General features: G+C 41.6%; 1 protein-coding gene and 1 pseudogene across 1 annotated transcript in view; both read left to right on the top strand.

The window, feature by feature from the left end:
• Nucleotides 1-12878: 12878 nt before the first annotated feature.
• On the top strand, nucleotides 12879-12977 carry LOC126014579 (uncharacterized; annotated as a pseudogene).
• Nucleotides 12978-16066: 3089 nt separating this feature from the next.
• MPP7 (MAGUK p55 scaffold protein 7) overlaps nucleotides 16067-17877 on the top strand; it is a 249090-nt gene continuing 247279 nt past the window's right edge. The window contains exon 1 of the mRNA XM_049777483.1: nucleotides 16067-16207. The gene's annotated coding sequence lies outside the window, so the exon portion shown is untranslated. The remainder of the gene's footprint in view (nucleotides 16208-17877) is intronic.

Here is a 17877-nt window from a genome sequence, read left to right as displayed (position 1 = left end):
CTGAACTTTTACATCTGTTGTCTCCAGTTAATTTCATAACTCTTCAAGCCACAGTCCTTCCAAAACCTAGGACTTTCACTTGGCAAAAACAAAGCCCCATTTTGGCTGGCACTGCTTAATGGAGAGATGGACGCAAAAGGAAACTTTTTCCGATGGTATGTGATATTGAGTAACCCAGATTTCACCAGGCCTTAATAGCTTGACATAAATAAATTCCCTTGAACCTGTGAGCGTGCTTAGCTTTTCTCCTCTCCTCTGCTAGAGGGAATTTTTGTCATTTTGGTTTGTTGTTGGGCTAATAAAGTGTACAATTTGCATTTAGTGAAAATGGAGAAGTGACAGCAGGGATTGTGATCCAGCAAGATTCAAGTTTTCTTGGTGGAAGAAGGATTTAGGATGAGATGACTTATTCTCTCTCTCTTTTCACTGTACAGTGGTGAAAAGGCCATAGCATTTTGTGGAAACTGCCCTTTGAACTTTAAAACTTGATATTTTCTCCAGGCTATCAATATGCATGCCGTATGATACTCTCCCTCAGGGTTGGACAGAGTCAATGAGCTGTAGCCAGAGATGGGGGTGTGGGGCTTTGTGGGGAGCAGAAAAACAACCGACAGATTCAATAGTGCATGAAGACAGTAGTAACTAACTGGCCAGGCTTTTGATTTGGGATATTTTCTTTTGTTTCTCCAGACATAGCCCCATTGTAAGTGAATGATTTGTGGTAGAAACTGATGGAAAGTGACAGAGCAAAGAGAGATCAGACCTACCAGCACAGTGGGGTATGTGGAGGGGCAAGGAGACTTGAAATTCAGAGAGCAGGGTAGGTGGTTCTGGGCTTGATCTCTGACCACCATGTTTATGGATAATGGGTATCGAGTTGGAGATAGAATTTTTTGAAGCTCTGTGTGGCAGAACTTTTTCCTTCTCCAAGTTTAGAATTTCTTTTAGAGTAATGAAACTAGTGTTAACTTCTAAGCCTTTGATAAATAAGATTTTGTTTACTACAACTTGTAGAGAACATTCTGGTTTTCAGAAATGGGTTAGAATGTCCCATTGGCAGCTCTTCTCCACAAATGGCTTCTCTCCTGCCTTGCTTCTCACAGTGTCAGCCACTTGTTAAAATGCTTCAAGTGCTGGAGTCAGGGCTTCTTCCATAGACTTTTCCCTACCCCTGTGATTTCTTTTATTAAATGTATGACAGAAGCAGCAGAAATAATGCAACCAGTTTCTCTCCAATACTAAAAAAATATTATTGAGGGCTGGAGAAATTGTATATCAAGTAGGTACTTGTTTTGCAAGCATCTGTACTGGGTTCCATCCTCTGGTATCCCATTCAGTCCCCGAGAGTGACCCCTGAGTGTAAAGCCATGAATATGCCTTGAGCACAATTAGGTCTGACCCCAATCCAAAATCCAAAAACAAAAAGGACAATAGTTTTGTATCTTCCATAGATATTGGTTGGCCCAATTGACCTACACATATGTACACAAAGGCTGGTAATCGCTTGCAGGCATAGTGTAATTTAAACAAATTATTTTTTTAAAATTCTGTAAAGAAAGACCGGAGCAGTGACACAAGCGGTAAGGTGTCTGCCTTGAGTGCGATAGCCTAGGACGGACCGTAGTTCAATTACCCAGCGTCCCATATGGTCCCCCCAAGTCAGGAGCATTTTCTGGGCACATAGCCAAGAGTTACTCCTGAGCGTCACCGGGTGTGGCCCCCCAAGAAACCCCCCCCCCCAAAATAAAAACATTTTCTGTAAAGAAGACTTGTGCATGTGTTTTGAATGACAAAGATTCTTGACACCACATGATACATCAAGCACTTCTGGGAGTGACCCCTGAGCACTGTGCGAGTAGTAGCTTCTGAGCATCACTAAGTTTGGCCCAAAAATTTAAAATAATAATAGTTGTAGTAGTATAATTCTGTAAAGAGACTGAATCCTAAGTATTTAGAATGACAGTTAAAGATACTAACTTTGACCATGAAGGAGATATATTTGATTCCTAGCTTTAACACAAGTATTTTTGTTTGTTTGTTTTTGGAGGGGGAAGGCATACTCAGAGGTGCTTAGGGATGACTCCTGGTTCTCAACCCAGCATCACTCCTAAAGGGCTCAGGAGACTATTTGAGGTGCCAGGGATTGAACACAGGTCAATTATAGGTAAGGCAAGTGCCTTACCTGTTGTCCTATCTCTTCAATCCCTCTGCCAAGTGTTGTTACCTAAATGTGGGCCATTGATAAAATTGATTAAATGTTAGTTTTCTCATTCATAAAATACATAGATAATTATGTTCATCAGATCATATTATTGTGAAAATTGAGTAACATAGTCTGGGTAATGTCTACTTGCTATTATTGTTATTAACAGGAAAAAATTTAATTTTGGCACCATAACAATAAAAGATTTTTCTCATCAAATGCCTATTTTCATGCACATAGAAAATTTTTATTTTGGTTTTCCAGAAATATATGTCCCAAAGATATTCTGCATTCAGTCTTTTCAGGATGGAAAAACACTTACAGATTTAAAATATCTGATTTTCTTTTTGGTTTCCACAAGTACCATTTTTTCAAATATCCCACATCCAAATTCAAGTCTGGGGAGGTGATAGGGTGTCTCCATATATCCCAGATGGGGTAGAGTTTCCCCAAGTATAGTTTCAGAAGGCAGCTGAGCAGTTGGGCTGGTTTCTGGGATGATAACTTTTTTCCTTCAGGCAGGCTTGCCTCTGATCTCTCTGCTAGAATATCTCTGCACAAAGGAGGGGTTTATCCCCTGGAGCTACTCCTAGATTTACTTTTCAATCAACCCCAGTAAAAACAAACAAAACCTGCATTAAAAATTAAAGTGCAGGGCCAGAAGAGAAAGAATGGAGAGCATAGTTAAGCATAGTAAAGAGCACTGACCATACAAGAGGCTCCCCTATTCAATCCCTGGCACTACAAAGGATCCCAGAACATCACCAGGTTTGATCCCAGATCCCAGAGCCAGGAGTAGGTCAGTCCTGAGCACTGCCAGGTATGGCCCACAAACAAAAATGGAAGTTGAAAATGTATCATTTGATATAGAAACTAAGACCTGATTACAAATAGTGAAAACATTCCTGTCCATGATAATTATTGTGAAACAAAGATTTGACATACTCTCCAACTCTGAAAAAGAGGTACAGCAAAAAGGGTTTGACCAAGCACATTGTAGTTTGGAGATATCCCCTTCAAGATTAATAAGAGTGAATGACTTGCAAAGCATATTTCCAAAGCCTGCTTATTGCAAGGTTCCTTCTTATCACTAGTATTTCACAAAATAAAATCAGGGGGGAGAGATAGCTCAAGAGGTAAAGTGCATGTCTAAAATATGTGAATCCTTGAGTTTGAGTCCCCTGGTCACCCACATGCCCCTGCTGCTTGCTGCCTGGTGGCATGCGAGCTACTCAAGGGATGTAGCCAGTGCAAGGGGCCCCACCAGTAGTGACCTGGGCTCCCAATGCATCTCTGGGTATGGCCCAGAGATATGAAGAAAACATTTTCTTTTGTAATTTTATTTTGAAATTATTTGGAAGGAGGGATTCTGGAGAGAAGGTTGAAAGGAGTAGAATGCAGGAGAAGGTCCTGGGTTCCATCCCTGGCCTCGACTGCTCTCTCAAGCACTAGTAGGAGCGATCCCAGCCACAGAGCCAGAGCAGCTCATGAGCACTGTGATTTTATGGCCTCACAGAAAATTAAACTTATTTTTTTCCATCTTACTAGACTAATTTTTCTAAAACATTGTCTTCAGTGCAAGCTAAAAGCCTTTAATAATTCCTATTGGCTTTAGGATCTGGTCCAAATTTCTTGGCCTGGAAATCTGGGTCATTTCACTGTTGTCTGAGCTTTTCCGACAAAAATCTTCTGTTTCAGCTGATTTTCCTCGAACTCCTTATAGCTTATTGCAGCCTCAGAGATTTTTATTCATATTGAACCCCTGCAGAAAGGAGCTCCTCCGAGATACATTTTCAGTCTTCATTTCTTTCCATAACTTGTTTCTTTCTTCTCTATTTTGATTAGGTTTTGGGTCATAGTCAGTGGTGATGCTTTTAGGACCATATGCGATACCAGGTATTGAACCAGGGTTGGCTGTGTACAAGGCAAGTGGCTTAACCCCTATGCAATCTTTACAACTTTTTCAACTCGTTTCTCTTCTTCAAATCATGTTAGTCTCTCCTGTTTTCTTCCCTGCTGACTCATTTCTCTCATCAAAAAATCCTATGTGTGATTGAAGGATTATATGGAGCCCTGCTAAATACCTTAATTGTAGCAATATACTTTCCAAGGCAGCAAAGAAATCAGTTAGCTGGGTAAAATGTGTATTTTTAATGGTACTTTCAGTGTTCAATATTTAAATACCCTCTAAATTATGACCTTAATTTACTTCCTGCAGCCAAACACAAATTATAACATAGTTAAAAAGATACTCAGTCTCAATCTTAGGCAAATAATGCAAACACAATTTTTTTTCCAAGGGGGAAAAACTTCCAAAGGAAAACCTTTGAAAAATAATTTTTACACCTGATATTACATGTCAAGATGTGTTCATTAGCTAGTAAATAAAAGTCATAGGCTATTTAAAGTATGTAATTTGTTCAAATAAGACTCATTACAGAAGGTGAATGATGCTTGGGTTTAACTTTGTAGGAGGAATTAGGTTGATAAAGCCACTGTCTTAATGTGGCAAACCTTCCATAGTTTCCATTGCCATAAGCACTTGTGGATTTTATTGAATACAGTTTTAAAGATGTGAAAGGAATGTATGTATGTAGACGTTGGGAAGGACAGGAAAGGTGGTACACTGGGTAGGACACTTTCCTTGCAGATGGTAGATCCAAGTTCGACCTCGGCATCTTTTAAGGTCACTTGAACACTGCTGGAATAATCCCTGAGCATTGCTGGGTGGGTGACTAAAAACAAACAGACAGACAGACAGACAGACAAAAGTCAGGAGAGTAGATATTTAGTATTTGAAGGATAAAGCAAATTTTAAAGAAAAAATATTTTTTCAATGAATCTTGCTTTTGTACAGTTTTGTAAAGCTTCGCATGTTCTTTTTCTGGCACTTACCGAGTCTCTATTTTGGTATATCTGGCCTTACATTTTAAGAGATTGACTTTATCAGTTAAGCTGCTTCTTTTTTTCACCATCATGTCTGGCATTTCAGACTCAAAGTAGGTCTAGATGCAACTCTTCTCTTTTTGTGGAAAAGGTTCTCTATTCACATGGATACAGAGTTCCTGAATCTTCCACCATGCTGGGCAGGGTGATAAATTCAGGCCTTGATTCCTCCTCAAGTCAAAGCAATAGCTTCTCCAGGAGAACATTACAAAAATGAGAGACATAGTGTCTAAGAAATGAACAGAGATGAATTGCATCACAGGCAAAGCTGTCACACCAAAAAACAAAACTGTTCTACTGATCTGGACTTTCCTTCTCAAATTGCAAGGCCAAACTATTCTCCTGATACCCTGAGACTGATCTGGACTTTCCTTCTCAAATTGCAAGGCCAAACTATTCTGCTGATACCCTGAGATATTTTTGTATCTCTTATGTCTATGTACACGCACACATAAATGTAAAATACTTTTAAAATAAATTATATTTAAAATATACTTTACTTTTCAGGACAAATTTAGATTTACCAAATTACAAAATTAGCAAAGAGGCTTATGTCTTGCACCCTGTTTTTCCCAATTATTTTGGGGAGTTGTTTGTTTTATTTTGGACCATGCTCAGTGATTATTGGGGTGACTCTTGACTCTGCACTCGGAATTAATCCTGGTGGGCTTAGGTGAGGGGTGCCAGGGATCAAAACTGGGTCAGACACTTGCAAGGCAAGCACCTGATCTGCTTATTGCTATGGTCTCTTCCCCAATTATAAACACCTCACTATGGTACAAATGAGTAATCTAATTTATCATTATTAACTAAGTGCATAATTGTATTTCCTCAGGTTTTGCATGATGTCCCTTTTCTATTCTAGGAACAGGCTACCATTAAAACATTCACATGTTAGGCATCCATTGCCTCCTTTTGATTGTAATAGTTTCAGACTTGTCTTGTTCATGGTTACCTTGACAGCTGTGAAGATTAACAACCAAATATTGTGTAGAATGCTCCTTTCTTATCTCATCTTCTCATGACTCAGATGACACCATGGGTATGGCCCAAAGACAGTACATCCTGTCCATATGATTTATCATCAGTGTTGATATTGGCTTCCATCACAAGGTAGTGTTTCTCAGTGTTTCTCACATTTCTCTGCTCTAAAATTGTTCATTTTTTCATCTTTGCTTTGACCTTTTCCATTGTGGTTTGTTTGTTTTCTGTGCAAGGCTTCACAGTATTGTTCAGGGGAGTTGGGTCCTTGATTCTAGAGTTTGGCAATCTGGTGTTATCTAGGCCTGGTAGTGCTGGGGTTCACCAGCATTGTATTCCACCAGGACTGGTGGTCTCCCCTACACTTACTGTTCTCTTTGGAGTCATGGAACACATCTTACTCTTAAGGAATGAAGAGGTATCCTTTTCCCTGAGGCCAAAACAACTGTATAAGTGTCTTGGGAACATTCTTCTTACTGCAGTGAATTCTTGACATTTATGCTAACTTGAAAGACCTTTTCTAAGTTTTCAATAACAGCACATTTTCCAGAGCATCCTGTTCAGAAGAGGCAGATTCAGATATCCAGAGGCCAGTGGGTAGCAGGAAGGATGAGTGAAACAGGTTGGGCATGACAGGTGTTCTTAGCACATACAAGAGGGGCTCAGTGACAATTCTCAGTGCCTGCCAAGTATTGTCACACAAGGATGTCAGACAGCTTTGCCATAGTTTTCTTTTAAAAAGGGAACAGAAATAGTTAAGATGGACTTTTGTTTTGTTTTGGCCACGCCTGGTAGGGTTCAGGGCTTACTCTTGGCTCTGAACTCAGATATCACTCCCGGTGGGCTCACAGAACCATATAGGGTGCCAGGAATTGAACTAAGATTCACCACATGCAAGGATATTCCCTATCTGCTGTACTATTATTCTGACCTCTAGTTGTGTTTTTACATGAAGTCTCCTGATATTATAATAATTCTTGTTTGTTTTGGCCATACCTATTATATACAGGAATTATTTCTGGTGGTGCTTAGAGGACAAAGAGGGAATGAGGATGAGGACTGAACCTGAACCTCCAGCATACAAGCATGTACTTTAAAATATTGCTCTTGTCCAGAACTTAATTTTTTTTTTGGATCACATCCAGCAGCACTCAGGTGTTACTACTGGCTCTATGCTCAAAAATTGCTCATGGCAGGCTCGGGGGATCATATGGGATGCCGAGATTCGAACTATCATCCTTCTGCATGCAAGGCAAACACCCTACCTCCATGCTATCTCTCCGGCCCCTTGCCCAGGACTTAATTCTTATAGACCAGAGATTTGTCTATTACATTTCTTGTTTCTTGCTTATATAGCAGGGAGAAGACTTTTTTGTTTTGTTTTGTTTTTTGTTTTTGGGCCACACCCGGTGATGCTCAGGGGTTACTCCTGGCTATGCGCTCAGAAATCGCTCCTGGCTTGGGGGGACCATATAGGATGCCAGGGGATCAAACTGTGGTCGGTCCTAGGCTAGCACTTGTAAGGCAGATGCCTTATGCCCTGCGCCACTGCTCCAGCTCCAGGAGAAGACATTTTGATAAAGTTATGATTATTAAAAAAGCTATAAGAAAATAGAAAAATTAACAAGACTCTCTATATTTCTTTTATTTTCTTTTGGGCCACACCTAATAAATTCTTTTTGCTTAGAGCTTAATTCTAGCTCTTGAGCTCAGGTTCTACTAGTGGAAGTGCAAGGGACCATATGGGACACCAGGGATCAAACCTGGGCCATTTGTGTACAGACAAGCAACCTATCCTCTGCACTGTCATTCTGGCTCTGCTAAAGTAAAATATTTTGTGTTATTTATATTCAGCGAATGAATACTCAATCCTAGAAGAGTTGAAGTCTTTCTTTTTGTGACAGCATGGATAGAACTGGAGGGAATCAAGTTAAAAGAAATATTAGAAAAAGAATATCAAGAACAAAGACTTGACTCGATGAACTCATCCATGTATGTTATATAAAGTAATAAAGCTAAAGAATAGACAAAGCCAAACAAAAATATATCATTGGAATCTGTCCACAGAATTGAGCTTCCCAGAGGAGGAAAAGGAGACAATTGAGAGGTTAGACAGGAGCCCAAAGAATCACCGTGGAGGGATCAATTTGGATGATGGATGTAGTGTGTGGTAAATAGACATTTTGAAGAAGTGTGAAACTGTACTCCTCAAACAGTTTTGCAAACCAATGTCACCTAAATAAAATAAAGTGAAATAAATGACACCTTTGCAGAAGTGCCTCTGAACCCTCAGAACATCCTCTGTACATGTGTACATCCTCATATTGCTTCTTCTGCTGCATTTTTTATGACTTTCAATGTCACTCTGGCTTCATCTTACATGTTCCTTAACCTCTTATGCACAGTGAGAGAGACTCCGGCTTGAGGAAGCACCTGCTTTCCAGGTCACTGCTAATTAATGAATAATGCTATCAAGTAGTTACTGGTGGGGACAAAAATAGTATAAGAGTGATTTTGCTCTTGAAGGTCCCCAGTGAACTCAACAATGTAAGTACAAATATAACTGAGGCAAACTACCTCTTCTTACCGCACGATTCTGTGGACTCAATTCTCAAATTGACAACAGAGGGCCTTCTTTCTGAATGTAGAATCTTTATTCCAAGCATAAGCAGTACAAAGCAAAAAATTTTTTTGTTCTTTGGGTCTGTTCTTAATAAAACAAGAGTGGATAAGTAGTGTGAGACTAATTTGTTGGTAGTTATAATTGTTCTCATTTTATAATCATAGCAGAAAAATCATTTTCTTATGTTTGTAAAAGATACTAAATGTAATTTACAAATATATTTCCTTTCTTCCTTTCTCCCTCCCTCCATCCCTTTCCTTCCTCCCTTCCTTCCTTTCTTCTTCCTTCCTTCCTCCTTCCTTCCTCCTTCCTTCCTTCCTTCTTCCTCCCTCCTTTCTTTTTTCCTTCCCTCCTTCCTCCCTCCCTCCTTCCTTCCCTCCCTCCCTCCCTCCTTCCTTCCCTCCCTCCCTCCCCTCCCCCCTCCCTCCTTCCTTCCCTCCCTCCCTCCCTCCTTCCTTCCCTCCCTCCCTCCCTCCTTCCCTCCCTCCCTCCCTCCTTGCTTCCCTCCCTCCAGCCGTCCGTCCCTCCCGCCCTCCCTCCTTCCTTCCCTCCCTCCCTCCCTCCGTCCTTCCTTCCCTCCCTCCTTCCGTCCCTCCTTCCTTCCCTCCCTCCGTCCCTCCTTCCTTCCCTCCCTCCCTCCCTCCCTCCCTCCTTCCCTCCCTCCCTCCCTCCTTCCTTCCCTCCCTCCCTCCTTCCTTCCCTCCCTCCCTCCTTCCTTCCTTCCCTCCCTCCTTCCTTCCTTCCCTCCCTCCTTCCTTCCTTCCTTCCCTCCCTCCCTCCTTCCTTCCTTCCCTCCCTCCTTCCTTCCTTCCCTCCCTCCCTTCCTCCCCTCCCTCCCTCCCTCCCCTCCTTCCCTCCCTCCCTCCCTCCCTCCCTCCCTTCCTCCCTCCCTCCCTCCCTCCCTCCCTCCCTCCCTCCCTCCCTCCCTCCCTTCCTTCCTTCCTTCCTTCCTTCCTTCCTTCCTTCCTTCCTTCCTTCCTTCCTTCCTTCCTTCCTTCCTTCCTTCCTTCCTTCCTTCCATTTTTGGGCAGTATCCAGCCATGTTCAGGGGTTACTCCTGGCTGTACTCAGGAATTACTTCTGGAGAGTCTCGGGGATATTGGGTATCGAACCCAGGTCAGCTGCATGCAAGGCAAACAAACTACACACTATACTATCTCTCCAGCCCCCAGAAAATATTATTTTTCTAACTTCAAATGCTGCAGTTGTGAAGTATTTTAAAATTGCTCCAAATTTAAAGCTTTCCAACTATGGATACATGGGAGGATGAAGGCATCTCCCAACTTTATTTAAACACCATACTTTGCAAAGTTGTTCATAAAATTGTTGTTTTGGGTGTTCAATGTTCCAGCACCAATTCCTCTACCAGGGTGACCTTCCTTTCACCATTGTGTCCAGTTTCTCCTCCCAAGCTTGCCCCTTTAGCACAATATAATTTATTTTATATTGCTTATTACAACAATATGGTAAGTAGAATTATTAAAAAATTGTTCAGTAAAATAAAATTTGCAAAAAGTGATATCGCATAATGTTGCTATGAAAGTGATCAAGGGTTTTCTGAGCTGTTGGTTATTAGTTAAAAGGTATGTTATATATTTAGTATAGTTACTTTAAGTAGTTTGAAAGATAGCATGCGCAGGTTAGTCACTTGCCCTTGCACATGGTTGACCCTGGTTTGATCCCTGTAATTGTAAATGATTCCCTAAGCACAATCAGGAGAAATTCCTGAGCACAGAGTCAGGAATAGCACCTGATCACTGTGGGATGTAGTCTCCCAACCCCCCAAAAAAATACTCTCTCACTATTCTAATTAGGTTTACAAATTATAGGGAAAATCTGATTTGAATAACTAAAGACTAGATCACAAGAAGACAAAGATTTCCCAGTTTAATACACAGGAATGGCTCTGCCTCTATAATCTCCCTCATCATCCCAGAGCTTCTTGATCATCTCACTATAATGCATATCAGAATATGTCATGTTGAGACCCACTAACAGTGAGAAAGTGATGTGGTGATTAGTAACAAAGTACAGACATCTATATATCGCTACCATTCCCCACCTCTGCCTGTCAGAGTTATTAAATAGCTCTAGTTATTAGAAGTACTTGAGGAGGCTCCCATGTATTCCTTGAGCCCCTGCACACAGTCCCTGCATGAATATGTTACCCACACCTCTCCTCTTGAGCTGTGAGCTTTCATACTTTCATGCCTCTGGAGAAGTTCTTGTTCTCTCTTGAGTGAATTATTCTTTCTCACTTTCTTATTCTCTGCCTCCCCTTGGTCATATTTTCCAAATAAAACTTGTTTTTATTTAAAAAAAAAAGAATTACTTGAGGAAGTTGAAGAGGTAGCAACTGCCTATTGCATTAGCAATCTAATCCTGAAAAGTGGATAAATAGGAAAAAAATAATTAATATAGGCCACAGCCACCATTACTTTCAAGGAATGTTTCTTGCTTTGGTACAACTAATAGATAAAAAAAAAACCACTATTTTCAAATGAGGTTTAAATAAATTTTTCCAAAGAAAATTGAGTTCCAAATAATTTGTCCATCAAATATTCACTGGATTCACAAGTACCTAAGAATTTTACCATGGTAAAATTTTCAGACAAAATTAGGGACAAATTCTTTTGTTATAAGCATGATCTAGTACTTTTAGCAATAAAAATATTAAATTTTCACACTTAGAATTTTGATAAAGGATTTAATTACATCAGTAAGGGATAAGGTAAGCTTTCTAACCTACTGCTGATATCCTGGTGTGTGCTACTCTTTTCACAAGCTTGGAATCAGCACTGTCATGAGTTGGTGCTATGCATGTGTTTCTGATGCAAGAATAGCAAGAAGGGCTGCATCCATGTCTCATGATGTATGCAATTTGAAAGTGTTCTCAGTGTTATTTTAATTTCTTCTACTAATTAATTTTCAGGAGTCTGTAGGTGCTATTGTTTCCTCATAGACTTATGTGGATAACCTTGTGATTGTTCCAATATAGTTCAGGATTCAGGAAGGGGCTGGAGAGATAGCATGGAGGCAAGGTGTTTGCCTTGCATGCAGAAGGATGGTGGTTCGAATCCCAGCATCCCATATGGTCCCTGGAGCCTGCCAGGAACAATTTCTGAACATAGAGCCAGGAGTAACCCCTGAGTGGCACCAGGTGTGACCCAAAAATCAAACCAAACCAAACCAAACAAACAAAAAAAAAAAGGATTCAGAATGATTCTCTGGATGGCATACTTCTGCTAAGTTTGTGTGCAGCACAGGGAAATTTAGTTATGAGGATGGAACCTAGAAGTGAGAACAAATTACCTGATTTGGTAGAACTGACTGTCAGTCATGATATTTAACAATAGTCAAGTCCCACAAATGTGAAGTCAGACTCAGCTTCCTAGACTTTTGAAGGCATGAAGGGAGCTGCTGAGGCCTTCAACCAACGGAAAAGATGGAGTTACAGTAGGATGTGGCGGAAATGGTGCATTTAGTTAAAATTAAACAAAACAATGTTACTGTATTCTTCTTCATTTTGTTTGTTTTTGTTTTGGGGGCCACACCTGGAAGTGCTCAGAACTTGCTCCTGGCTCTGGGCTCCCTCTGGCAGTCTCAGGGGTCATAAAGTATACTAGGGTTTGAACCCAGCTTGGCAAGCCAAGTGCCTTAATTGTTATACTATAGCACTCCATATTATGTTATTCTTAAGGTAGAGAAAGACTGCTGTTTTAAAAACCAACCTTCAATTTCCTTAAAGACAGTAAAAATAAATGGAAATTCTCTATCTCCAAGTCCCTGATCTAAAGGTTATCCCCTATGCTGGCAACACAGGCTGCTCCTGTGTTTCAAAGTGACCCACAAGCTTTCAGCACCAAGAATGGGGACACTACTCTCCCGATTCTCAAAGTGGTGCACATTTGACAGCCAGGAATTTTACAGAACATGTTTCCTGGGCTCTATGTTCTTAGTTTTCATTGTCATGAGCTTCACAATAGTAGAAGATATGAAGGTAATAGTCTGAAAGCAGCCCCACCAGGCCACACATAAGAATGCTGAAGTAAACTATTAGTGCAGGAGACATATTTTAAAGGTAAGTAACAGCTTCTGTGTAACTCTCAAAAATCCTTCCCTCTAGTCCTCACTTCGGCAGCACTTATACTAAAATTGGAACAATACAGAGATTAGCATGGCCCTTGTGCAATGACACGCAAAAATTCTTCCCTCCAAATAGATGAGTTGAAAAGCAGAGGAAGAGGAATTTTGCAAAGTATCTTTGAAAAAACAAGAGGCCCTTCCTTAAAGCATCCCTAAAGCAATTGGGAAAGTTATGGGTCCACCTGTTTCTGTCCAGTGGCAGGACAGATGTTCCAAGGAAAGTGCACATTGAAGGGCAATGATTGGCAGAGGTCTATCTTTTTTTTTTTTTTAATCCCTCACAGTACTGTTTGCCATTGTGGTCTCATCTCAGCCAGAAGCAATGTGTGTGCTCACTGTTAAGTGCTTTTGCTCTTAAACCGAAGTCAAAAGTTATTTCCAACAGGGTTGTTGGAAATGAATAAAAGAGCTAAATAGGAACTTGAAACTAGGAGAAACAAGGGTTCTTGGTGACTGGAAGTCAACAAAAATGGATTTCAAGAAAGTTCAAAAAAGCTGGCAATCACAGCCAGTCTGTTCTTGGTCTCTGAGCCATTTCAGTGCGAATGAACAGGTGAAGACATTCATTGAATAGAAAATGGAGCCTCATTGGCTGCCTATTAAAAACATGATGAATGTCATATGGTAATCTGCCAAGGAGCTATTCTCAGGGCAAATCTCTGCCCTTCAACAGGGATTGGTCTTGGCAATCACGTCGATGACCTTGTTGCTCCATTACCTTCTTGATCATAGGTGTTGGCATAGGGAAACTAGGTTGGGCCTGATCATATTTTCTCACCATAGAATTTGGGGTTGCCTCTAGGGCAGCAATTTTATGGCAGCTCTTGGATTTAGGAGTTAAGGAGGCTATTTTCCAGAGCCAAGTGGAGCCCAATGGAGAAAGAGGTAAGTTTTAAGAGAAGAAAAAACTTCATTGAGTTCTTGGCTTTAAAGGTCCTGGATCCTTCTTGAGGGTAAATTCACTTTTGTACCTAGATTCTATGAAGGCATCCTTCTATCTTTCAAAGGAATGTTCTAATTCTTTGATTCTCTGATTAGGGTGCAGAGATTAGTTTTTCTGGTTTTGAAGCATTATGCAGTCCCTGTCAAAGGTCCCTTTTGTCCCTTTTAAAATTGTATTTTGTTGATGCACCTTTTTATTCATAGTGTCTATTAGCTAGTTGGACAGAGATAGCTCTACATTACCAGCATTTTCTCTGATTGGCCCTGCTTAATGGGATTGGTTCTCCTCCCTGATAGTTATCTGCTGATGCTGATAGGAAAAGCCACACCAAGAAAGGGAAGGCAGAAACCAGAAGAACAGATCTCTATTCCACGGGCTTTAGTTCTGTCCTAATTTTGGCTAAATAAAACCAACACTGTTAACTCATTATTATTATTATTATTATTATTATTATTATTATTATTATTATTATGATTTCAAGAGTTAAAAGTTGATATCAAGGATTTTAATTTTTGTGGAAGATGATGATGATGTAAAAGATGTCTATTTTGTTCAGCTCTCATGTCTGCTACTAATTGGATAAGAATATTCTTTAGATTTTTGGGTCTTTCAGGTTAGATAGTTTACGATAAGGAGACAGTTGATTTTCTATGTATTGGCCTTTAAGGCTGTGCGTTAGATTCTCTCCTCTTTACCTGTTGCAGAATTTTTATTTTATATTTTCCTGGCTGTAGAATTTGTCCCTTTTACTGTGATGACTTTGTTACAACTGGTTTCTTATTTCCTTCTCATTTCTCACTGCCTATTACACTCTAGGTTTCCCCATCAATGGCTTATCTAGAAACCCATCAGGGTTTGTGTTTTGTCAATGAATATTAATTTTGGGAAACCTCTAAAAAGGAAAAACAATATTTTATTCAAATATTAGCAACTTAATGTGTTTTTGACTTAATTGAATCACTGCAATTTACGAAGTTTTTCATGATTGAACTTCAAGCATACAATGTTCCAACATTAATCCATTTACAATTGTCTCTATAGCAACTTACTGTTATCTCTATCAGGAGCCTTTACAACAAAATAGGAACTTTTCCAGTAGGTAACTGATCATTATCTCATCTCCCTCCTTTTGCAGCTTTCAATTTTCAAGGTCTAGTCACCTTTTGAAATGTCGCATTCCTTTCTTATAATTTCCTGCAACTGGGGAGTTTTACAATTCCTTTGGTCTGAACTTATTTCTGTGTTCTTTTGTTGGTGATGTGGCTCAGGCTTTGTCTTTAGATTCGAAATTCTTCCTGTCAGGCAGCATTCTCTTAACATCTGGGTAGTGCACCTCACATTGTATATTGGAAAAATGGCAATTAGTCTGGAAAGAGTATGGGGCATTAAAGTCAAAATCGTAAAATTTTCTCAGGGTAAAAGGGATTGTTTTATAAAAGGCCACCAATGTAGTCATATAATACTTTATTTATTAGAATAATTTCTTTTATTATGGTAGAATTAATTCTTTGGAAATTCTCAAAGTTTAGGAGTTTGTAACTTTTCTCTGCACCTTAAGCATTTTCTATAAAAAAGTGCGTTTCCCCAGGAGTTATAAAAATCACACGCTCTCAATATAAAGCACAGGAAAATTAGAAAAAGTCACGGATCAGTAATCTTTCTTGGGGTTGAAACCATATAAACATACTATGCCTTTTCCACGCATCTATTTCCTTTTGAATCCTCGCAGTTCTTAAAAATATACCTAGGAGAGCTTTTAAAAACGCAACAGTGTTTAAAAATGATGGTACCCACTCGTTCCTAAGAAATTAAAAAATTGCAACGCGCTTAAGAAAGCTCCTAGATGGCAAAAGAACTCAGGGTGTCCCGGGGTTCTCTTCCAAGAGTCTGTAACATACAAACCCCTCTGCAGCCACCTGGGAACGTAGTGAATGGGGAGGAGTTCCGATGATTGAAAGGTCGGAAAGCGACCAATCAAAACTCAGCTTTGTTTTTATTTCTCCACCAATAAGAAAGCTTAGCTGGGGAGTCGGATTCGACCGCAGCCAATCAGCAGGTGGCTCTTATAAAAAGCGCCTCGGCGCTCTGGGTCCGGCCTGCAATATGGCCACGCCCACAACCACGCCCACGCTCCTGACCCCACCCTTAGGGGCGTGGCCTGGGCAGGACTTGCTGGGCTGGAGGTGGGGGCCGGGCTCCCGCCGGACTCGACTCGTGCGTTCTGCGCCCGCCACGGCGGTGCTGAGCCCCCGGGGTCCTGATTGTCCTTTGCAGAGATCCAAGCTCGGAGATCCTTAGCTCGGGGCCCGGAACAGCAGCGGCCAGTGCGAGAGCGCCTCCCGGGAGGCTAGATCGCCCAGAGCAGGTAAATGGGGTGTCGGGTTTGCAACGCTTCTCTGAGCGCCCGAGCTCGGTTGCGGGTCCCGCCGGCGGGCATCGGGCCCAAAAGGAGCCGCGTCACCCGGAACCTCCCGCGCGCCTCCTCCCGGGAGCCCGCGGCGGTTGCGGCACCTTGCAGGGAGGTGGAGGCGGGGCCCGGGCAGCTACGGACGGGATTCCCCCCACCCCAAAGGGGGGGGGGACCCTGCAGGACTCCCCGGAAAGATCGGACCCGCCAGAGGACTGGAGGACTTGCAGGTGGAGCCAAAACTGCCCAGTGGAGTCCGAGTTAAGCCCTATAAATGACTAGAAAAACTAGCAATCAACGGAGTGGTTATTTAATTGAATTTTTCTTCTTTTGAGCAAGAAAGATTTCTTGGCTTGGGTAGTGTCGATGATACTTTTCTTGGGGAGACAGGTGCTTTGCAGCGCGATGTGCACACTACTGATTTTTTTTCGAAATAAAAAGCACCTGACTTTTGTTCGGGGGAGCTCTTTCTTACCCGTAGACCCAGCAGTGACTCATCTTTGTCTGGCCCCCGAGTGGGGAACGGTGCGAGAGGAATGGGGAGGAGGAATGCCCGTACAGGTTGGAAAGGATTGTGGGGGAGGCACTTTGTTTCTGTCACTCTGTCTTAAGTGGGGGCGACTCTTGTTCTTGATTTAAAAGAAAAAAAGAAAAAACCCAGCATGTGGATGGATAATGGAAGGAGGAGCAGCAGCAGCGGCAAACACCCTCTGCACAGTCCCTGGGTTTTCCGGGTGCACCTGCTACTCTTGCAAGCTTGTTCTGGGGACACGTCGGAGGACATTTATTAACTGCTTGGAATAGACCCTTCCACCATGAAATAGTTAGCTTTTTTTGCTTTGACCTGCTTAGATCACAGCCCCTTTTCTTTCACTGTTTTGCCCTAAGTGCAGGGGTGAAAGACGTGGAGGTTTAGTAGTGGTGGCTCAGGAACTGCTTTCTTCCCCCCCCCCCCACAGATGTGGGGGCTCCTTTGGATCTTTTCCTTGAGCTCCCCCAGCTCTGTCTCAGTTTCACTCTGCTGTAGCACAGCCTCCTCTCCCCAGGCAGGTGATGTGCATCAGGTCCATTTTACAGGCACATAAACTGAAAGCCCCAGAGATGAAAGGAATTCCACTCCCCCCCTCGGTTATTTAACTCTTCAGTTTTTACACCTGTAATTGGGTTAATTCAAGACTAGAACGGTAGCCACTATGAAGCAAGCTTCTGTGTATCAGTCAGGCATACAAAAGTCAGGTGAAGGTGGGTTATTTCCAGGTAAGGCCAGGTCTCTCCTCCTTGCTTTCCAGTACCGCTAAGATGATTTGAAATTTTCCAGAAAGCTCGTTTCCCTCTCTTCCCTACTGACAAAACAGATAAGACTAATTGATGCTATGTAAAAGCTCTTTTAATCGGGAAGGTTTCTTCCAAATTAGACACTCAAATTTATGTTCGCATCTCCCTAACTTAGGGGACTTCAAGTTATCTTTTGGATTGGATTGAAAAATACATAATATGCACAAGGCATATAGAAGTGAAGATGGAGCCAGAGCATAGCACAACGGTAGGGTGTTTGTCTTGGATGCAGCAGATCCAAGATGGACTTGGTTCCGTCCCCAGTGTCCCATATGGTCCCGGTCCCCCTAACC

The sequence above is a fragment of the Suncus etruscus genome, chromosome 7 (assembly GCF_024139225.1).
Source record: "Suncus etruscus isolate mSunEtr1 chromosome 7, mSunEtr1.pri.cur, whole genome shotgun sequence".
Classification (NCBI taxonomy): domain Eukaryota; kingdom Metazoa; phylum Chordata; class Mammalia; order Eulipotyphla; family Soricidae; genus Suncus; species Suncus etruscus.
The sequence above is the reverse complement of the archived record's forward strand: the minus strand, read 5'-3'. Positions and strand labels throughout refer to the sequence as shown.